The sequence below is a fragment of the Callithrix jacchus genome, chromosome 18, assembly GCF_049354715.1.
Source record: "Callithrix jacchus isolate 240 chromosome 18, calJac240_pri, whole genome shotgun sequence".
NCBI lineage: Eukaryota > Metazoa > Chordata > Mammalia > Primates > Cebidae > Callithrix > Callithrix jacchus.
Genome location: NC_133519.1, coordinates 12,286,783 through 12,309,622, shown reverse-complemented (window position 1 = coordinate 12,309,622; position 22,840 = coordinate 12,286,783). Strand labels below are relative to the sequence as shown.

The following is a 22,840-nucleotide window of genomic DNA, read 5'->3' as shown; positions in this document are numbered from 1 at the left end:
AGAATTACTGGTCTAACATAAAAGTGTTCAAAATGTTGAAACAATTAAAAGACACCTGTGCCCTTGATTTCCTTTCCTTTTCCAGAGCTACGTTGGTGGAGTATGTCAAACTAAAGGAGGTAACAGAATAGACTCGGGACGAATGTGATTTCGTTAGCGTTTCCACTCCCATCTTGAACTAGTGGTATAATCTAGGAAAGCAGTTCCCAAAATGTGGACAGACGACCCGTGGTGATCTCCTCGTACGCTTTCAGGGGAGCCTCAAGGTCATAACTATTTTTAAAATGATAGTAAGATGATTTTTTTTCAGACACACTGATGGTTCAAAAGCAATGCTGGATAAAACTCTTGGTAGTACCTTAGCACAAAGCAAGTCAGTGGCACCAAACTACGTAGTTGAGAATGCCCTTGAAGCAGTAAAGATTATTTTTATTTTATTTTATTCTGTTTTTGAGTTTTTGAGACGGAGTTTTGCTCTATCGCCCGGTGTGGAATACAGTGGCACAATCTCCACTCACTGCAACCTCTGCCTACCAGGTTGTATTTTTTGTTTTTGTTTTTTTATTTAAGAGGGGGTTTCACCATATTGGTCAGGCTGGTCTCAAACTCCTGACCTCGTGATCCGCTGGCCTCGGCCTCCCAATGTGCTGGGATTACAGGCGTGAGCCACCGCACCCGGCCCGGGTTGTGTTTTTAGTAGAGATGGCGTTTCCTCATGTTGGCCAGGCTGGTCTCTAACTCTTGGCTTCAGGTGATCTACCCACCTCGGCCTCCCAAAGTGCTGGGATTACAAGTATGAGCTACCGTGCCTGGCCTACTATTATTAAATCTTAGTTTGTGACTGCATGTCTTTTCAATCTTTAAGAATTTGTGATGAAATAAGAAACATGGATAAAGCATTTGTGCTGCCTATGAAGGTGTGATTGTTGTCACGAGAGAGGCATTTGTGAGATTGGGTTGTGAGTGGCTTATTTCATGGAGTAGCATTTTTAGTTGAAAGAATGGCACACTGGTTTTTCACACTTGGCATTTGGCAGATATTTCTTGAAAATGAAGTGAGCTTGTCACTTTTAAGAAAGCAATTGACAGTATTTGTTACCAGTGATCAAATTTGGGTGAAAATTAGAATGTTTAAAAAGTTCACAGCTGGAGTTTGACAGCTTTCTAGTACTTAAAAGACTTTTCTTATGCTTTCAGTGGTTAAGGACTGTAATTTTTTAAAATCTTGTATAATGAAATGTGTCATTTGGAAGATGGGCATAACTCTGTAACCCTGTATTTTGCAAATGATTAATGCATGATGTTGCAAAATTATGCGAAGGTAAAAGATCCTTTAAAATTACCAGATACAGCAATGGATTTTAACAGTAAACAAGTAGATTGATATGGTTTCCGATTACGAAATGCTACTATCCTTTAAGAAACTACTATTTGACCCAGCGTGGGTGGCTCCCTACTGTAATCCCAGCACTCTGGAAGGCGGAGGTAGAAGGATCATTTGAGCCCAGGAGTTTGAGTCAAACCTGGTAAACATAGTGAGACCCTGTCTGTATTTATTAAAATAAAAAAAAAAAGAAAGAGACTACCATTTATTGAGTTTTAGTATTTACTACTATCCACAGTTATCTGAAAAGGTTATTAAAATGCCTCTCCCTTTTTTGACTAGATTTTCATTATATTCTTTAGGAAAACAACATATAGTAACAGACTGAATGCGGAAGTAGCAGTGAGAATCTAACCATCTTCTATTAAGTTAGACATAAAAGAGATCTGCAAAGATTCAAAACAATGTTACTTTTCTCACTTTTTGGAGGGGAAGTATTTTTTGTTGAAAATGTTTATATTAACTTGTAGTGGGGCTTGTATTAAAATACATTGATAAGTATTAAAATTTAAAAATTTTGAATGGTGAATGTGGAAAGATAAAATTCACGTAAACAAAAGATCTTTGGCGTCTTCAATAACTTTTAAGAGTCCAAAAAATGAGAATCATTCTGTCAGCCCTATGTTTCTACTCTTTAGATCATTCAAATCTAACTCTTTTTGGAAATTTTGCGGAAATTTATAAGTAGTCAAAGTTGATGGAAGAGGCAGTGACTTGGGGAAGAGTTCTAGAGCAAAAAAAGCTTACTTTCAGGCCGGGCGCTGTGGCTCACGCCTGTAATCCTAGCACTTTGGGAGGCCAAGGTGGGTGGATCACCTGAGGTCAGGAGTTTAAGACCAGCCTGGCCATCATGGTGAAACTCCATCCTAAAACGAAACAATACAAAACAAAAAAGCTTAATTTCAATCCTAACTGGTATATTTACTAACTGTAGCCTTGAGGAAGTTCTCTCTAAACCGGTGTTTTGACCGTATCTGTAAATCACAAATTTTAGAGCTGGTTGTTTACAAACCCTAGAGCTGGTGGATGCCTTTGTCGTGATATAAATATGGTAACACTTTGATAGATTCTTTGGTATTCTTTATATAATATTAAGCTATATCCATACATATATATATATATATATATATTTTTTTTTTTTTTGGGTGGAGTCTCACTGTCATCCAGGCTGGAGTACAGTGATGTGATCTCAGCTCACTGCAACCTCTGCCTCTCAGGTTCAAGCAATTCTCCTGCCTCAGCCTCTCAGTTAGCTGAGATTACAGGCGTGTGCCACCATGCCTGGCTAATTTTTGTATTTTTAATAGAGACGGGGTTTTACCATGTTGGTCGGTCTCATCTTGAACTCCAGACCTCAGGTAATCCACGTGCCTTGGCCCCCCAAAGTGCTGGGATTACAGGTGTCAGCCACTGCTCTTGGCTGAAAACATATGTATATTAATATATATATATACACACACATATATATTTATACACATACACACACACATATATTTTGTGTGTGTGTGTGTGTGTGTGTGTGTGTGATATAGTCTTGCTCTGTTGCCCAGGCTGGAGTACAGTGGTGGCAATCTTGGCTCACTGCACCCTCCGCCTCCCAGGTTCAAGGGATTCTCCTGCTTCAGCCTCCTGAGTAGCTGAGATTATGCCACCACACCTAGATAATTTTTGTATTTTTTTAGAGACAGGGTTTCACCATGTTGGTCAGGCTGGTCTTGAACTTCTAACCTCTTGATCCACCCACCTCGGCCTCCCAAAGTGTTGGGATTGCAGGCGTGAGACACTGTGTCTGGCTGAAAAACATTTTTATATGTAACCAAGGAAAGGAGAGCAGAAGGGAGACACTAACCTATTGCTAGGTTTTAGCAGAGTTAAAAGAAATTGAGAGCATAGAATTGGAATTTAGACAACACACAACTGTCATTGAAGAAAAGCTTTCCATCACAGTAGATACTTTTGTTGGGAAAGGGCCACCTGAATATTGAACCCTTTTAAAAGAGAGAACTTTTGGGAGGCCGAGGCGGGTGGATCACGAGGTCAAGAGATCGAGACCATCCTGGTCAACAAGGTGAAACCTCGTCTCTACTAAACATACAAAAATTAGCTGGGCATGGTGGTGCGCGCCTGTAGTTCCAGCTACTCGGGAGGCTGAGGCAGGAGAATTGCTTGAACCCAGAAGACGGAGGTTGCAGTGAGCTGAGATCGTGCCATTGCACTCCAGTCTGGGTAACAACAGTGAAACTCCATCACAAAAAAAAAAAAGAGAGAGAACTTTTTGCTGCTTGTTTTAGTAAAGAGCACGCAACTAATATTTGGGTGCTTCCTGATAACAGGGTTTGCTGCCAAACAAGAGGAAAAAATTTTGAGTTTGGAAATGGTAGGTTATTAAGAATATTTAAAATCCATATATATACATATATATATATTTTTTTTTTTTGAGACAGAGTCTCGCTCCGTCGCCAGGCTGGAGTGCAGTGGCGCGACCTCGGCTCACTGCAACCTCTGCCTCCTGGGTTTAAGCAATTCTTTTGCCTCAACCTCCCTGGTAGCTGGGACTACAGGCATGCGCCACCATGCCCAGATAATTTTTGTATTTTTAGGAGAGACAGCGTTTCCCTATGTTGGCCAGGATGGTCTCGATCTCTTGACCTCATGATCTGCCTGCCTCGTCCTCCCAAAGTGCTGGGATTACAGGTGAGAGCCATTGTGCCTGGCCCATATGATTCTAATATATGTGTTACTACAACCGTTAAATGCTATGAGGGACAAAATGGGCTGTGTAAAAATTGAATAACTAAAGCTTATTACATGTTTAACTGTAATTAGTTTTATACACAGACGAAGTATTCAGCCCTGTAGGTTTTCTGGTATTCCTTTTTTGGAGCCAAAAATTGAGGTAACTTGAAAACATAATTACCAGTTATTTTGAGGATTATCATTGTTTATTTTTTACCCTGGAACAAGAAAGTGGTATTCTTAAAATGTTTGTTTTTCTATAATACATTTTTCCTGTTCCAAATGTTCTTTTTATGTTGATTTTTGGGTAGGTATGTACCCACAGTAAATTGAAAACATGAGATACTAAATTCTTCATTTCTGGAGTTTACAGCTGTGAAAGAACAAGCCAGAGGAATTCAGAGCTTCAAGAACCAAGTATGTCAGGAGAGTTGTAGAAAACAGATCTTTTTGTAATTTTCTTTGAGATGAAGATAGGCAACATTTGCTTGTCCCCTAAATAAAATACCTTAAAAGTAGACAGGTGTATCTGCAGGATTCTTTTTGCTGCTTTTAAATAGTACATTGTTTTAAAAGGTCTGTGTCTTGCTTTTACAAGATTTTTATTGACTAGTTGATCATATAGGGCCTTAGTATAAAGTACACTACCGTATTTGCTAGCATTTAAGAAATAATCTCCTTCCCCCCAGATAGGTATTTATCTGGTACTCCCATATTATGGATGGCAGGACGAGACAAGAGACCGGGTATTGCTAATAGTTCTGTATGAGCCTGCAGTGTTAAGTAAAACCTATTGAGTGTACAAAAATCATGTTACCAACACAATTACTACGAAGTAGAGAAACCACCTGTTACCAGGATGTCAAATAATGCATTAATGGAAGAAGGTGATGTGCCTCCTTGGTAGCCTAGATAATCCACCTTAGAGGAAGTTGTTATTTAACTGCTGTGCAACATCTTAAGTGAAAATGGCTGCATAAAAATGAAAATAAAAAAAGCAATGTGTATGTCCAAGCTACGTGAAAATTGCTCCTGGGAACACATCAGTAAGAAACTCAGCCAACAAGGTTACCAGTTATTTAGTAAATGCCAAAGAGATATGGCAGAATGTAGCAGTCCTAATATCAGAGCTAAGATATGAGTAGGTAGTTCCACCCCTCACCGCCCTCAGTGTTGTGTTGTTGTGTTTTGTTTTGTTTGAGATGGAGTGTTGCTCTGTTGCCCAGGCTGGAGTGAAGTGGTGCGGTCTTGGCTCACTGCACCCTCTGCCTCTCAGGTTCAAGAGATTCTCCTGCCTCAGCCTCCTGAGTAGCTGGGACTATAGGTGTGCACCACCACGCCTGGCTAATTTTTGTATTTATAGTAGAAATGGGGTTTCATCATATTGGCCAGGCTGGTCTCTTAACTTTGACCTCATGATCGGCCCACCTCAGCCTCCCAAAGTGCTGGGATTACAGAGGTGAGCCACTGCACTTGGCCTCAGTTTTTATTAAGAAAAGTTCATGCATGTGAAAAGGGGGAAAGAGGCCGGGTGTGGTGGCTCATACTGGTAATCCTAGCAGTTTGGGAGGCTGAGACGGGCAGATCATGAGGTCAGGAATTCGAGACCAGCCCGACTAGAATGGCTTGAACCTGGGAGGCAGCAGTTGCAGTGAGGCTCTACTGCACTCCAGCCTGGGTAACAGTGAGACTCTATCTCAAAAGAGAAAAGAAAAGGGGGAAAGAATTTTACAAAGAACACTTGCAATGAACCCACCACCTAGACAGAATGATTTTTAATGTTTTGGCACTTGCCACATATTTTTAGTTTTATATTTATTTTTTTGAGATTGAGTCTTGCTCTGTCGCCCAGGCTGGAGTGCAGTGGTGCAATCTCAGCTCACCGCAACCTTCGCCTCCTGGGTGCAAACAATTCTCTGCCTCCCCCTTTTGAGTTGCTGGGATTCTAGGTGCCTGCCACCATACCCTGCAAATTTTTTTGTATTTTTAGTAGAGACGGGCTTTTCACCATCTTGGTCAGGCTGGTCGTGAACTCCTGACCTCATGCACCTTGGCCTCTCAAAGTGCTGGGATTACAGGCGTGAGCCACTGCACCTGGCCAACACATGCCAAATTATTTTTTAAAAGTTGGCACACTGGTATCTATAAGAAACAAAAATAGCCTGCCTGTAGTCGCAATTACTTGGGAGCCTGAGGCAGGACAATCGCCTGAGCTCAGGAGGTTGAGAATGCAGTAAGCTGTGATTGTGCCACTGCACTCCATCCTGGGGCATACAGTGAGACCCTGGCTCAAAATAAAAACAGAAAAGAAGCAAGTATCTGTGTATTTGCCTAACACCTTGAAAGTCACACTCAGGAAATTTCTAGTAAATCTTTTGTGTATTTCCTAAGAATAAATACATCTTCCTACATGAATATAATACGATTACTATTTCTTTTCTATTATTAAAAAAATTTTTTTAGAGAGATTAGTTCTTACTGTTTCCCAGACTGTTCTCGAACTCCTGACCTTTTAAGCAGTTTTATCACGTTGGTCTGCCAAAGAGCTGGGATTACAGGTGTGAGCCACCACACCTGGCCAACATTGACATTTTAAAATCGACTGTATTTGTTGTTTTCTAGAACGTTCCATATTCTACATTTGATTATTACCTTCTAGACAGTCTCATTTTCTCATTATTTATTTGTGGTGATACTTAATTTGTTGATTTATTGCTGTATTTCTTGTAAACACAGAGTTAACTTTAAATAATGGATTTTGGCCAGGCGCAGTGGCTCACACCCGTAATCCCAGCACTTTGGGAGGCCAAAGCGGCTGGATCATCTGAGGTCAGGAGTTCGAGAGCAGCCTGACCACCATAATGAAAACCGGTTTCTACTAAAAATATAAAATTAGCTGGGTATGTTGATGCGTGCCTGTAATCCCAGGTCCTCAGGTGGCTGAAGCAAGACAATCGCTTGAAACCAGGAGGTGGAGGTTGCAGTGAGCCGAGATCGTGTTATGTCACTCTGGCCTGGTCTACAAGAGTGAAACTCCGTCTGAAAAAATAAGTAATTAAAATAAAAATTAAAAAAATTGATTTGATTCAGGTTAAATATTATTGTCAGTAGTACCTCATATATAGTTTTTGGCTTTTCTTGTTTACAAAAAAACAAGCCATAGACAAAACAGCTGATAAATAAATAATGTGAATTGTTAGTAGTTTAGGTTTTTTTGTTTGTTTTTGGTGTTTTATTTGAGACAGAGTCTCGCTCTGTCGCCCAGGCGATCTTGGCTCCTTCCACCTCCAGGGTTCAAGCGATTCTTTCGCCTCAGCCTCCTGAGTAGCGGGGATGACAGAGGTGTTCCCCCCCAACCTGGTTAATTTTTATGTATTTTTTAGTAGAGACGGGGTTTCACCCTCTTAGGCAGACTGGTCTCAAACTTCTAACCTCAAGTGATGCACCCACCTCGGCCTTTTAAAGTGCTGAGGTTACAGGCATGAGCTGTTGCACCCAGCCTGGCTAATGTTTTTTGTTTAAAAGTATTACAATCATAACCTTTGGCTTTTGAGATATAGAGGTACTACTGTAAGTTTTAAGTTCAAGCATAAATAAGATTTTGAGGAAGAATATAGAAATAGGTTTGCATTTTGTCATTATGATTCACTGCCCTCTGCAAAAATGATTTTGAAGTTGAAGAAGGAAGAAGAGTTTATGTAGCAAAGGTAACCTGTAGGGGAATTGTAAAGGGGCCACAACTAGAAAAAATTTAGAACTGGGGAGGCTGGGCACAGTTGCCCACTCCTGTAAAACCCAGCACTTTGGGAGGCGAAGGCAAGCAGATCGCTTGAGTCTGGGAGTTTAAGACCAGCCCGGGAAGTATGGCAAAACTTTATTATCTCTGTAGAAAATACAAAAATTAACCAGGTGTGGTCGCATATGCCTGCGACCCACCTACTACTTGGGAGACTGTGGCAGGAGGATTGCTTGAGCCCAGGAGGTTGAGGCTGCAGTGAGCTGAGATCATGCCACTGCACTCCAGCCCAGGTGACAGAGAAAGACCCTGTTAGGGGGGGAAAAAAATTTTTTTTTTTTTAGAACTGGGGATTAGACAATTATTTTCACAAAAATTATTCACCAGCCAATACAGATACTGGTAAACAACCATAAAACCATAATTTTATGGAGTAAACATCATGATGCTCTTGTTTTATGTACTTGGGTAAGAACAAGAGCCCACAGGTCCCAGCTCTTTTTCGGCTGGGCCTGAGTACAAGACGCTCCTCAGCAGCCTGAGCCCAGCGCTGCCCGCCAAGCACCTCGAGGACCGGCTCTTCCACCAGTTCACGCGCTTTGGCGAGATCAGTTTTTGCCTGTGGCACACGCCTGAGCTGGGCTGTGTGGCCTACGTGGACTTTCAGCATCCACAGGACCCACGCGGCCCGCCAGCATGCCCTGGCCCGCCAGCTGCTGCTCTAGGATCGCCCGCTTAAGTTAGAGCCCGTGTACTTGCGTGGCGGCGGCGGCGGCGGGGGCAGCCGGCCAAGCAGCAGCAGCAGCGCTGCCGCTTGCACGCCTCCCCCAGGACCGCCCGCACCCGCCGACCGGCTCGGCTACCTGCCGCTGCACGGAGGCTACCGGTACACGCAGCGCTGGCTGTCCTGTGTGGCTGCCCCGCCCCTGCGAGAGCCTCGTGCCCACTGCGCCGCCGCCGCTGCCGCCGCCGCCGCCGTGGGACTGTCTCGCGAGCGGGCTCTGGACTACGGGCTGTACGGCGATCGTGGGCACCCCGTGGCTACCCGGGTGTGTGCGAGGAGGACCTGATGCCCCAGGACGACCAGCGGGCCACGCGAAACCTCTTCATCGGGAACCTGGACCACAGCATATCTGAGGTGGAGCTGCGACGGGCCTTGGAGAAATACGGCATCATCGAGTTGGTGGTTATCAAGAGGCCTGCCCGTGGCTAGGTCGGTGCCTATGCCTTTCTCAAGTTCCAGAACCTGGACGCGGCCCACAGGGCTAAGGTGACCATGTCAGGCTGAGTGATTGGTCGCAACCCCATTAAGATAGGCTATAGGCCAACCCTACCACTCGTCTCTGGGTGGACGGCCTGGGACCTAACATCTCACTGGCGGCTCTGACCCGGGAGTTTGACCGCTTTGGGGGCACTCGGACCATTGATCACGTCAAAGGAGATAGCTTTGCCCATATCCAGTACGAGAGCTTGGACGCAGCCCAGGCCGCCTGTGCTAAAATGAGGGGCTTTCCCTTGGGTGGACCAGACCGCAGGCTCCATGTGGATTTTGCCAAAGCAGAGGAGACACGGTACCCCTAGCAGTACCAGCCCTCACCACTCCCTGTGCATTATGAGCTGCTAACAGATGGATATACCCGGCATCGAAACCTGGACGCCAACCTGGTGCGGGACAGGACCCCCCCCCCCCCCCCACACACACACCTCTTGTACTCAGACCGAGACCGGACCTTTTTGGAAGGGGACTGGACCAGCCCCAGTAAAAGCTCCGACCACTGAAACAGCCTTGAGGGCTACAGTGGCTCAGTGCGCAGCCGGAGTGGTGAGCGTTGTGGCGGGAGATGGGGACCGTGGTTTGCCCAAGCCGTGGGAAGAGAGGCTGAAACGGAGGAGCCTTTCCAGTGACCGTGGGAGGACAACTTACTCCCCGTATGAGGAACGGAGCAGGACCAAGGGCAGTAGGCAGCAGTCAGAGCGGGGCTCCCACGGCACCCCTGAGCGCAGCCGCAAGGAGAACTACTCCAGTGAAAGGACCAAGGAGTCCAGCAGCAACTCCCTCAGCAACAGCAGACATGGGGCTGAGGAATGGGGCCACCATCACCACCACCACGAGGCTTTAGACTCTTCCCACGGGAAGAAGGCAAGAGAGCGAGCCCAATCACCGGACCACGGAGGCCGAGCGCAGGCCTCTCCAAGAGCCAAATCATGTGACCAACAAGCTGAAGAATCTTTCAGATTACACTCAGATGCTGCAGCTGTGTCGGAATGGGCTTTTGGTGTTGAAAAACAGCTGCTTCCCCACATCTATGCACATCCTAGAGGGGATCAGAGGGTGATCAGCAGTCTCCTCAAAGACCACACTTCCGGCAGCAAGCTGGGACCCGGCTGAAGATCACCCAGCACCTTCGACTGGACCAGCCCAAGCTCGATGAGGTCAGGTGACGCATCAAGCCGGGGAGCCCCCACGGCTATGCAGTCCTTTTAGCCACCCAGGCAACCCCCAGTGGGCTTGGCACTGAGGAGATGCCCAGAGTGGAGCCAGGTCTGCAGAGGTGGCTTCTCAGGAACCTGGTCTCCTACTTGAAACAGAAGCAGGCTGCAGGGGTGATCAGCCTGCCGGTGGGGGGTCCAAGGGCAGAGATGGCACAGGCATGCTCTATGCCTTTCCGCCCTGCGAGTTTTCCCAGCAGTACCTCCAGTCAGCACTAAGGACATTGGGAAGCTAGAAGAACACATGGTGAGAGTCGTTGTCAGAGACACTGCCTAGCCCAAGCCTGTTTTTCCCAGTGTCATGTTTGTGTCACAAAAGCAGTTATTTAAAATCTGATCCCCTCTCTACCCTACCAGTTTGGTTTGAATTCTCTCCTGGGTTATTTTGGTTCATTTGGGTAGGGCTCAAAGTCCTTTCCACCACCAAAACTAAGTTCTTAGGTTTTGGGGTTTTTCTTTTTTTTTTTTTTTTTAAACAATGAGAAGGGACTCTGGTTATGTTGATTTGTAGTGTACAAGATACTGTCTGCTGTGGTTCTGTATTTATTTTTTGACCAACTGTATGGAAAGTTGTCAGTAAAGCCTTTGTCAGAGAATAGATTTAAAACAAAAGTGGCCTAAAAGTTGTCGGATGAATAAGAAGATAAAACCAAGTTTCTGTCTGGGTGAGATGGCTCACACGTATAATCCTAGCACTTTGGGAGGCCGAGGGAGATGGATTACCTGAGGTCAGGAGTTCAAGATCAGCCTGACCAATATGGTGAAACCCCTTCTCAACTAAAAATGCAAAAATTAGCTGAGTGTGGTAGCATGTGCCTGTAATCCCAGCTACTTGGAAGCCTGAGGCAGGAGAATGGATTGAACTCGGGAGGCTGAGATTGCAGTGAGCTGAGATAGTGCCATTGCACTCTAGCCGGGGTGACAGAGCGGAGAGCAAGACTCTGTCTCAAAAAAAAAAAAAAAAAAAAAAGGCTGGGCATGGTGGCTCATGCCTGTAATCCAAGCACTTTGGAGGCCAAGGTGGGCAGATCACCTGAGGTCGGGAGTTCAAGACCAGCCTGACCAACATGATGAAACCCCGTTTAAAAAACATATACAAAATTAGCTGGTTGTAGTGCGCATGTCTGTTATCCCAGCTATTTGGGAAGCTGAGGCAGGAGAATTACTTGAACCGAAGAGGCAGAGGTTTCAGTGAGCCGAGGTTGTCTCATTGCACTCCAGCCCGGGCAACAAGAGCAAAACTCTGTCTCAAAAAAAAAAAAACAACAACAATATAACCATTTGAGTAATTCATAAGAGCCTTGTTCTGTTCTGTTGCAGAGAAGACAAATTTTTAAAAAAGAAATTATAGTTTTTTTTCTTCTTTTTTTTTTTTTTTTGAGTTGGAGTTTTGCTCTTGTTGCCCAGCCAGGCTGGAGTGCAGTGGCGCGATCTCGGTTCACCGTAGCCTCCACCTCCTGGGTTCAAGCAATTCTCCTGCCTCAGCCTCCTGAGTAGCTGGGATTACAGGCACGCGCCACCATGCCCCGCTAATTTTTTGTATTTTTAGTAAAGGCAACGTCCACAGCTAGGGGCAGCGCCATTCCTTCGGCCAAAGTGAGGTGGTGAACCAAGTACCAACGGCAAGTCTGTCTGTCTCACTGCACCAGGCCAAAGGAATCTAGGATTGGAAGATCCTTCATCATAGCCTGCTCTTCCTCCGTCTCTTTCTGGTTCTACTTAATGAGGTTAGCTAGGGAATCTTTCAGTAGAGAAACCGCTTCACACGGCTCCCCGCCCCAGTTTCTCGAGCCAAACTGCTTTAGAAAGAAAACAAGTGGACCTCCCTCCGTCAGCAGGAAGACCCCCGTCGAGCTGACAACAGGAAGCCCTAACATGAAAAGTCCCTTTGGCCGAGGGACTTAGGGGTACTCTTTTAGGGAGGGACGCCCCCAGCTCCCTACTCGTCCTACCCGCGCCTGCTCGGACTGTCCAGCCAGGTGGAGGCTACGAATATGTAAACCAAGCTTGGCCGGCGGGCGGAACCCACCAAGAAACACGCCAGCCAGGGCAGGGGCGAGCAGGAGGGATTCGGTAACCCGAGAGACGAGTGGGAAAGCAGGAAAGGTGGGAATAAAGCAAGGGAAACGAAGTAGGGAAGAGGTCCAGGGGCACCAACACCACAGTCCCCAGGTAAAGGACAAGTGTTCCCTCCTCTGGTCCGCCTGGGTCTAGGGGCGGTCGCGCTCGGGCCCGGGAGGGGCCCTGCTGGCCTCGTCTGGGTGCTGCCCGGAGCACCGAGCAGCGGATTCCCCACCGGCTGCTCCCTGTTCAGGCCTTGCGGTGCCCGGGACGTTCTGCGAAGCCAAGTGCGAGGGTTACCCCGGCCAGCAGATCGGGGGCTGGGGACTATCCGGGAAGGGCACGTGGGCTGGGCGGAGCTCACCTTGGCCGAGGCGCGGCGGACGCTGGGCTAGCTAGACTCAGGGCGGCGAAGTGAGCGCAGAGGGCTGTGAGCCTTCCCTAGTACGTGCGGTGGGTGGGGAGAGGGAGGCGGTGCGGGAGCCGGAGGAGCCTGGCTGGCGCTCGGCCGGGCGCTCCCCAGCCCTGTCTCCTCCCTCTCTTCCTGCCCCCGACTCCCCGACCCGGGCGCGCGGCCCCTGCCCTGCTCTGGCTCCCGGACCCGCCTCGCTGAGGCCTTGCCCGCCCCAGACAGAGCGTTCTTGTAAACTTCTTTTCAGTAGGAACGGTCCCGCTCTCGACTATTTCAGGGCATCCCCACCCTGGGCCTGCCCTTCCTCTTGGGTTTCGTTTGGTTTTAGAAAGCGGGTGACTGTAGAAATCAAAGTACCTGGCCGTCCCGCGGGTGGGGCACGCTGTCGCAGAACCAGAGGTACCTGCTCTGTGGGCACCTACGGGTCTAGGTATTATTTTCTAGTTGACCTTGCAGGGAGTGGCACGTGGAGTCCTATCGACGTCAGAGGCACTAGGACTTGGTTGTTCTCAGATGAGCCCTAGGAGGTCCATCCGGGGTCTCGGCCGCCTGTGCCCGGCCGGGGCTTGGGGGGGGGTCGCACCTAGCACCTCCCCAACAGCCAGGCTCCCCGCCCTGCCGGGCCCTCGAGGTGCCAGAGAGAGGGGGTGTGGTTTGTCTTGTCAGCACCCAGGGGCATCACAAACCCTCCGTTGAACAGGGGATTTACTGCTCTTTGTGTGGCTTCACTTGACCAATAGTTGAGTTTCAGTGTGGCTAATGTTAAAAACTGGCTGGGCGTGGTGGCTCACACCTGTAATCCCAACACTTTGGGAGGCCAAGGGCGGGCAGATCACTTGAGGTCAGGAGTTCAAGACCAGCCCGGCCAAAATAGTGAAACCTCCTCTCTACTGATAGAAAAAGGAGTCGGGAAAGGTGGTGTGCTCCTGATGTCCCAGGAGACTGAGACATGAGAATCCCTTGAACCTGGGAGACGGCGGAGGCGAGATCATGCCACTTAACTCCAGCCTGGGTGTCAGAATGAGACTCTGTCTCGAAAAAAAAAAAAAAAAGTTTAAAACTAAGTTTCCAAGGCATTATGCTGTGTGGTCCTTAAAAGTCCTTTAGAAGAATTTTCTGGAATAAATTCAAAGAAAATCTAAGTGTTTCCTAGGGGATGCTGACCTACTCCTCGGCCCTCCCCCATCTCCTTTTATTTGAATTGAGATTTGGGGTTAAATACAAACTACTCGAAGCTGTTGGTGGAAAAGAGCCCAGTCCCAAACTCTGGGGTTTTCCTTTGTTCCCAGGGGAGGCCTTGGAAGGAATGAGCGATCCCAAAGGAATGAGCAGACTTGGGGAATCCTCCAAGTGCTACTTCTGACTAATCTTGGCTGTCGCCAGGAAAACCTAACTTGGATTTCAGCTATTGCTTTTCCTGCAGCCTGGTGCTGACTATTCAAGTGGACAGCTTGTCTTCTAGGATCTTGCTGTATACAGTACTTCCCAGTCCCCAGGTCACAGGCATCAGTGGAGGAAATCTCGGATCCCTTTTGTCCCAGGGATTGGAATGCTACTGGGTTTGGAATAGGAATGCCTGGGTTTGCCATACCCCTACTCATCTGATTTCTTCATCTAGTCCACAGACCTTAAAAGTGCTTTAGTGTGTGTGCATACGCCTGGGAATTCAGGGATTAAGGAAGCAGTCTCTTCCCTCCAAGGGCTTGGGAGTTAGATAAGCAAACAATGTAAATCCAGTGTGTTTAGTGAATGGTAGAGGATACTATCAGATAGTAGGAGAACACTGAGGAGGGGCTTTCAAGTTTCCTTGGAGTGGTCAGAATAATTCTTACAGGATGCAACATTGGTAGAAATTAAAAAATAATAACACTTATTAGAACTTTTAAATCTGTACCAAGATTCTATCCTTAGAAGGCTTGGAAAAATCTGAATGTATAAAATGTGATTTATAAATACATGAACCAAAGGTCAATATTTTCCTATTTCTTTCTAGTCTTTTTATGTATATATGACAAATATTTACATAATTCTGATCATGCTGGTTATAAAATTGAGTACAGTCATTCACTGCATAACAATGTTTGAGCCAAGAGTGGATCGTGTGTACAGCAGTGGTCCCTCAGATTATAATAGAGCCAAAAAATTCCTTTTGCCTAGTGAGCTCGTAGCCGTGTAACGCGGTGCTCATGTGCTTGTGGTGATGCTGGTGTGAACAGACTGCGCGCCGGTTGTGTAAAAACACAGCACATACCGCTACGTGTAGTAAACAGTCCTTGAGAAAGGTAATAAGTGACTTACTGCTTTATGGATTTGCTATACTTGTCATCATTATTTTAGAGTGTACTCCTTCTTATTAAAAAAGACAGTAAAATTTTTAAAAAAGTTTTTGAAACAGCCTCAGGCAGCTCTTTGAGGAGGTTTTCCAGAAGAAGGCACTGTTACCATAGGAGCTGTGCGTCATTGCCCTGAAGGGCCTTCCAGTGGGGCGAGATGTAGAAGTGAAAGCAGACCTAGGCTGCTATGTGCGTCGGTGTCTTAGTTTTTTGTGTTTGTGTCTTAGTTTTAAACAGAAAAGTTAAAAAGTAGAATGAATAAGTAAATAATTTGAAAAATAGAAAATATAAAGAAAATACTTTCTACAGCTGTACACTGCGTGCTTTAGGCTAGGTGTCATTACAAAAGAGTCAAACATTTAAAGAATTTACAAGTTTGTAACATACATTTACAGTAATCTAAGGTTAATTTATTATTATTATTCTGGTTTTCTTTGAGACAGGGTCTCTCTGTGTCACCCAGGCTAGGGCATAGTGGTGTGATCTCGGGCTCACTGTAACCTCTACCTCCCTGGTTCAAGCGCTTCCTGTCCCTCAGTCACTCGAGTAGCTGGGATTACAAGCACGTGCCACAATGCCTGGATAATTTTGTATGTTTAGTAGAGATGGGGTTTCACCATTTTGGTCTGGCTGGTGTTGAACTCTTGGCCTCAGGTGATCCACCCATCCTGGCTTCCCAAAGTGCTGGGATTGCAGGCATGAGCCACTGTATCCGACCAGCTTAATTTATTATTGATAAAGAAAAACTGTTTTAAATATAGTATAGTCTTAAGTGTACAGTGTTTCTAAATTCCACAGTAGTGTCCTAGGCCCTGACATTCCCTCCTGACTCACTCACTGACTGACCCAGAACAACTTCCAGCCCTGCAAGCTCCATTGATGGTAAGTGTCCTGTGTAGGTGTAGCATTTTTAATCTTTTATGCCATATTTTTACCACTTTTTTTATGTTTAGGTACACGAATACTTAGCATTGTGTTACATTTGTCTACAGTATGCTATTCAGGGTTGTAGTCCCCACGTGCTCGACTATACCATACAGCCTAGTTGTGTAGTAGGCTCCACCACCTAGGTTTTCACAAGTACGTTCTATGATGATTGCAGGATCGCCTAAGGACACATTTCTCAGAATGTAACGTCATCATTAAGTGACACATGACTGTTTGTATTTGTGTCCCAGATTATTTCCTTTTGTTCTTACTCTTTTCTATGTTATTAAACATTTATCAAGAACACGAGTATTTATTCATTTACTCATTCTTTTCAACTTTTTATTTAACAAGTAGCTATTCAACTGTAGCGTACTGTGGCTTCTCTTTTCTCTCTTCTCCAGTGTACCTGCGGCACTCGGAGGCCCTAGTGGGTGCATCTCCAGGAGGATGCTGCAGGGTTTCTAAAACACTGTGCGAAGCACTGAGGATACAGTGGTGAAAATGGTCAACACATCTTATGATTCCTGTCCTCATGTGGCTTCTTAATGATTCTATGTACTGGCAGGTCCATAACGCCTCAAGTATCAGCCATGCTTACAGTCTCTCTCTTGGAAAAGGGGTCCCATACACTTGTTTTTCCTGGAAGTAGTTATACCTTCTCAACCACATGCATACAATGAAGCCCGCTCGGCTTCCCTAGTGAGAACTGACTGCACCAGGGACCAGTGCCTGAGCCTGAGCTGCCCAGCAAGGACACTGTCCTAGCAGGAGAGTAGCCAACTGAAAGGCCATTGGAGGAATGAGAGCAGAGGCTCCGTCCATGTGGTCTCTGAAATGATGAGAAGGCATTGTTCAACTCCTCCACCAGGCCTGAGATACGTTCCAATGTACAAAATGCTGGGAGCTGGAGAGAGCGATCCACTATTGAGGCAGTATTGGGTATTTTACCACTTCTCCATGTGGCACAGCCACAAAATCCTGTTATTCTGTGGTTCTCAACTTTTTTGGGTTTGTGGCCATGACACAGAAGTTGGGCTATATACTAAAAATGTGCTCCTTTTTTCACACTGTAGAGTTTTGGGTGCTCAGCTAGGGACTGCATTCCTACCACTTCATGCCCCTAGGTAGGAATATGTGACTAGTCACCAACAGAATGGGACTGGAAGTGATATGTTTCACTTGCAGGACAAAGCAGTAAAGAGGTGTGACTTTTCCATATTCTTTCTCTCCACCTGCCAGGACTTCAAGACTCTAAGGATGGAAGAATTACAGTTGGAAAGAGCCTGGAGAACTGAATCCCTGTGTGGAGGAAAATCACTTGGTGAGCAGGAACATCCTCATCGGGCTAGTTATGTGGTTGAGGAAGAACCCTGGAATTGGGTGTTTATGTGTTACGGCACAGCCTTAACAAAGTGCTAGTATTTTTAGCAGCACATTTGAAAGGATTGATTTGCATGTATAGTAATTACACTGTGATACTGTTGACACCTCAGCATGGTGTCATTGTTTGAATAGAACTATTTACTGCCCTGTGCTCTCTTAGATACTCATGAAGCAAAGTTCTCACAGGTCTTAGCAAATGCATAGTCTTGTTTCTTGGTGTGTATTAAGCTATGGCCTGTATCACATGGAAACCTGTGAAAACCCAGCTCAGCATTCCTGTCTCAGCAAAAAGTTTTTGCTGGCAATCTAAAAAGGAAAACAAACCAACCCATGTATGGCTGTGTTAGTAGCCCCTGAATAGGGAAGTACTATAATTTGTTAAACATTTCCCATGTTTTTCAAGCATTTAAGTTGTTTCTAATTTTGTACTGTCTAACTGTATATCAAAGACTATTTTTGAAAAAATATTTCTGCCCACACGTTTGTTTGCTTAGGCTCTATTTCTATCAGGAGCTATGTTTTTTCATGTATTTATGTGGATTTTAAGGGACTAGTAGGAATAAGCCCCATTCTGTGGGGGCAGACAGGAGGGGAAGGCATGTGTCGGATGGAACTGTGAGATAGTGTGTCTGTGCCAGGAACTGCCTGCAGTTCTGCATGAGGAGAGTGCAGCGTCTTTCAGAACCTTGAATGGGGATGAGTCTGAAAGGAGGTGCCTTAGATATTCTGCTAAGGAATTTCCTATTTCCTCTGGTACTAGGAGCCACTGAAGAATGTGAAAAAGGGCATTATTAACTACATGGCTCTGGGCAATTCATTTCACCAGTATGAACCTGGGTCTCCACCTATCTTCTGGGGTAAGGGAAGAGACTGAATGAATCATCTAGTGAACATGAAGGCAGATCCCCACCTCCTCTGTGTGATTTCCCACTCTGTGAAGGGGCCATTTTAAGCAAGCCAAGCGGTGCTCTTCTGTGGCCCAGGGTTTCTAGTGTGTGTGATTTGTGAAGGCCTTTGAGCAGACTTCTCTTTAGGGGACTGGGAGGACTCCACCGGGGCTGTGCTTGCTGTGCTGACATACCTCTTAGGGCTGCAAAAGCTGAAGGACTGCACGTTTTTTATTTTTATTTTTAGACATAGGAGAGCTCTTAGACTAGAGTTGAAAACAACCTGTCTTCTATAGGTGAGCTGCAAATTCTAACACTTAGAATCTATCAAATATTTACTGAGTACCTACTCATTCCCTGCATGTTATAGGTCCAGGAGATATGTGAATGACTGAGACAGACAAATATATGCACTCACAGACCTTACATTATAGGGAAAAATGATGCAGGGAAGCCCCAAAATGGAGCTTAGCCACTGGGTTCTTGGCTTTTCCCAGGAAATTCAAGGGCAAGCCGAAGGTAGAAGGAAACAGCTTTAGCGAAGAGGCGGTGTTACGGCTCCATGACTGTTCCTGCAGAGCAGCGCTACCCCGTAGGCAGAGAGCAGGAGCTCAGGGGAGTTTTGCAGTCATATTTCTATAACCCACTTTTAATTGCATACAGATTAAGGGGTGGTTTATGCAGAAATTTCTAGGGGAAGCAGTAGTAACTTTCAGGTCATTGGGTCATTGCCGTGGAAAGGAGTGATAACTGCCTGGGTGTTGCCATGGCAATGGTAAATTGACATTCCACACTAATGGGCATGTCTGATTGAAAGTCGCTTTTGCCCAAGCCTTGTTTTAGCTAGTCCTCAATTTGGTCTGGTGTCTGAGCTCCGCCTTTAGTGTCAGGTTCCACCCCCTACCTCAGGAAGGGAAATAAAATAGAAATAGGGGGGAAATGAAACTAACAGAAAAAATCGGTACGTTTGTGATGAGTGCCATCATGGGAAATGAGGAATCTGAGTAAGAGAAGTGAAGGACCCGTTCTAGGAAGGAAACCAGGAAAGGCTGTTCTGAGAAGGGAATAGTTAAACCCAGACTTAGAGGAAGAAGAGAAACTATGGTTGCAAATAAAGGAGGCGTGGGCGGAAATATTCCAAGGGGAGGGAAGAGCCCATGTAAAGACCCAGAGATGGGGAGAAGCTGGGTTTGATAGAGGAATTGAAAAACGGCCAGTGTGTCTGTAGCAAGGCGGGTGTGGCGTGGGATGAGGGTGAGAGGAAGTACAACTTAGCTTCAGGGATCTGGGCAACACTTTTTGTTAGCAATGGAAAAAATAAAACAACTATGGAGTTTCAGACAGGCTTGGGAGCAAATTACATTTTGTCTGCCACTCATTGGCTGTGTGATCTTGGACATGTCCTTTCCCAAGGAGGAAGCAACTTACTCTGCACCTTCAGTGAAGTCAGCAGGCAGAATGGAACAGCAGCATGTCTGAATCCCAGTGTTTGGCACCAGGGCAGAATTCTGCAAGACATGACCTGCCCATCATGGGCTGTGGTCTGCCAGTCTGATAAGCTGCATTTCCCCTTTCTGTGTTGAAACTTGAGAGCAAGTGGTGTTCCAGGCAAAAATTCAGATGCTGTGTCAAAGGGAAACAGTTACTGAAGCCACAGATACTCTTTGTTCATTGATGATACTAGAATCTGGCTGGGGAGGGCTCAGACCCACAGAAATTGGACTCTGGGACCCCAGTGACTCAAACCCCTTGTGAAATGCTGGCTGCTTGGTAGGAACTGATGGCTCAACAGTATTAGCAGCAGCTAGCTGTGGAGTTTCTGGGCAGTTCTGTTGGCTGGAAGCTGGGGAGGCTGCTGTAAGGCTGTCTGGATAATATTTAAAATGGTCAATTTACTGGGAAAGGGTGTGTCCTTGCTTTGTAGCTAATGCTGTGGGGACCCTCTGGTGGCCACAGTGGGAGTAGCTCAGCAGTGGGGTTTGCTTTCTCTTGAGTGCCCCAGGCAGGAAGCCTTGGCTGGAAAGCAGAGGACCGAATGTGGGGCCTGAAAGATGACCCCGTTGGCTTGAGATGGAGGCTGTGATTTAGGTTGACACCCCACCCCATTTTCTCTTGCTTTCGATAGCATTTGTCTGGGCTTGAGCAGTGAGAAAAGTAATGCTCTGTGTGCAAGATGTCAAAAATAAAAAAGATGAAAACAGATTTTAAGTTGAATTAGTGTCTGGTACCATATGGAGCAAAACCTCCGTTTGGGCATAGGATTCCACCAGTCTTATTGGCTGATTTTAAGTAAATTCATTCTAACAGTTCTGAGCACAGATATTCTGAAAGCCAAAGTGGTTAGCTGTTGGAGGATGTACTGGCTGGTGATTAGTGGGGCATCTGCGAGGTCTATGTTGGTCATATGATATAGAACACAAATGTACTCCAAGTCTTCTTATTAAAAATTAACACAATAATGTTATATTCTACAAAGTTCTGTCTCATGTTATCTGTTTCTTGTGATGACCCCAAGAAATATTTTAGGTTGATTGGTGCTATGATGATAGTAATAATTTATGGTGGTTGACATATATTTTCTGTAATTCTGACAAAAGCTTTGTAAAATAGATACCCAGACTGTTTTCAGATGTGGAAAGGAAGCTCCGAGAGGCTACATAACTTCTCTAAGGGCACTGAGCTAGCCCTATTGGAACCCAGATGAGCTTAGTCTCAAAGCCTCCTTTCTTGCCACCAGTTTAATTAGTTGACTTTTAAGTAAATTCATTCTACTCTCCCTTACCCTTGGTAGAGCCACAGCGATGACAGCTGCTTGGGAACATAACCGCAATCTGGGAAGGGACATGAGAAGTGTTCACAACTAGCGCTGCGGCGAGGTAGCGTGTATGGCCCGTGCTGCACAGGAGACTTCAGAGCAGCAGGCTTCCTCTTCGCTGGATCCTTAAGAATAACTTCATAGGTGACATGGGATTTGAAGTGAACTTTGCAGGTTGGGTCAGTTTTGATAGGCATTGACTGAGCGTGTGGGACAGGGCTGAGAGAAGAGCAGCGCAGTGGGGAGGAGTGACATGAGGGCAGATGCTGAGGGGAGCGTGCACAGGACACATTGGAGGAACAGCAAGAGTGGCTAGAAAGAGGTACTGGGTGAGGGATGAGGGCTAGATTATAGATGCTCTTGCATTCTAGGCTAAAATCTTCAATGGTAGCCACAGTGAGATCACAGAGGGAGGAAACACGGCCAGCTGTGGAGTAGGGAGCAGCTGTGATGAGAGAATGGGGTGGAGCTGGGAGCAAATAGGGGCAGGAGATGAGGGAGGTCCACACTGGAATGATGTTGGTGAGGGTGGGTGGGAAGGTATGCATTTGAGAAAGAACAGGAAGAATCTGCGGGCTGCTGCTGCTGAGCTCTCGGCCATAGGGAGAGGAAGGAGCAGAATTGCCTAGAAGTTTCCAGACCTGCACACCTTGTACTCTGGTGCCTGCCAAATGCAGGGAGGAGCACTGTTTTCGGAGGGAAGGTGCTGACTGAGCTGCTGAGCTGCTGTTGGGGTTTCTTAGGTGAAAAACAACCTGCTTTGCCATTATTCTTGAATCATTTGTCTCACCTCTGACATGGTGACCTGCAAGGAAGGGTGTGTAGACCCCGGTTCTCTCAGTTGTGAGTTCATAGATAACTCTTTCCTGGGGAGCACACTATGGCTCCCTGCACAGCTCACAGTCAGGCTGAACTCTGGCGGGATACCTGGCAACAGCACAGTCTTCCCCAGCCAGGCTCAGCCATCTAGTGGTGAGGGCGTTAGACTGGGAGTCTTGTCATTTGGCTGTAGCTGCTTGGCTTGTGAAAGTACAGGGAATTCCCCTATTCTCCCTTGTCCCGTAGCACACAATTTCCTCTATCATGAGTATCTTGTATTAGTGTGATACATATTTACAATTGATTAATCAATATTGAAACATTGTTATCAACTCAACTCCATAGTTTACATTGCGGTTCATTGTTTTGAGTTTTATAGTTATAAGTTTTGACAATTACCTAATGTCCTGCATCCCCAGTACAGTATCACACAGAAGAGATTTACTGCTGAAAACCACAGTGAAAACCAGAGATCATTTCACTGTCTCTACCATTTTGACTTTCCTGGAATGTCCTAGTGTTGGAATCATACAGTGTGTAGAGTCTTTAGACTAGTTTCTTCCTAGCATTGTGCATTTAAAGTTCCTCCATGTCTTCTCATGGCCTGATAGCTCATTTCATGTATCACTGAATCACATTCTCTTGTACAGATATACCACAGTTTGTTTAGCCATTCACTCAGTGAAGGACATTTTGGTTACTTCCAGTGTTTGACAAGTATGAGTAAAACTGTCGTAAATACTTGGATGCAAGTTTCTGAGTGAACGTAGTTTAACTTGACTTTGGTAAATATCTAAAACTGCTATTTGTTGGATTATATGGGAAGACTGTTTAGCTTTGTAAGAAAGCCTGCC

The 22,840-nt window shown here is 45.9% G+C and overlaps 1 protein-coding gene and 1 pseudogene across 19 annotated transcripts in view; both read left to right on the top strand.

Annotated features, from left to right (window-relative positions):
- LOC103790920 (uncharacterized) overlaps window positions 1-22,840 on the top strand; it is a 69,716-nt gene that overhangs the window by 3,100 nt on the left and 43,776 nt on the right. For 13 of the 19 annotated variants that reach the window (XM_078355728.1, XM_078355730.1, XM_054247512.2 and 10 more), the window contains one exon: window positions 17,322-17,403. The gene's annotated coding sequence lies outside the window, so the exon portion shown is untranslated. Of the gene's footprint in view, window positions 1-85; window positions 120-3,984; window positions 4,079-17,319; window positions 17,404-21,143; window positions 21,312-22,840 lie in introns of those variants that run through there. The other 6 variants (XM_078355715.1, XM_078355716.1, XM_078355717.1 and 3 more) reach the window with 5 other exon arrangements.
- LOC100391340 (putative RNA-binding protein 15B) lies at window positions 8,332-10,773 on the top strand (annotated as a pseudogene).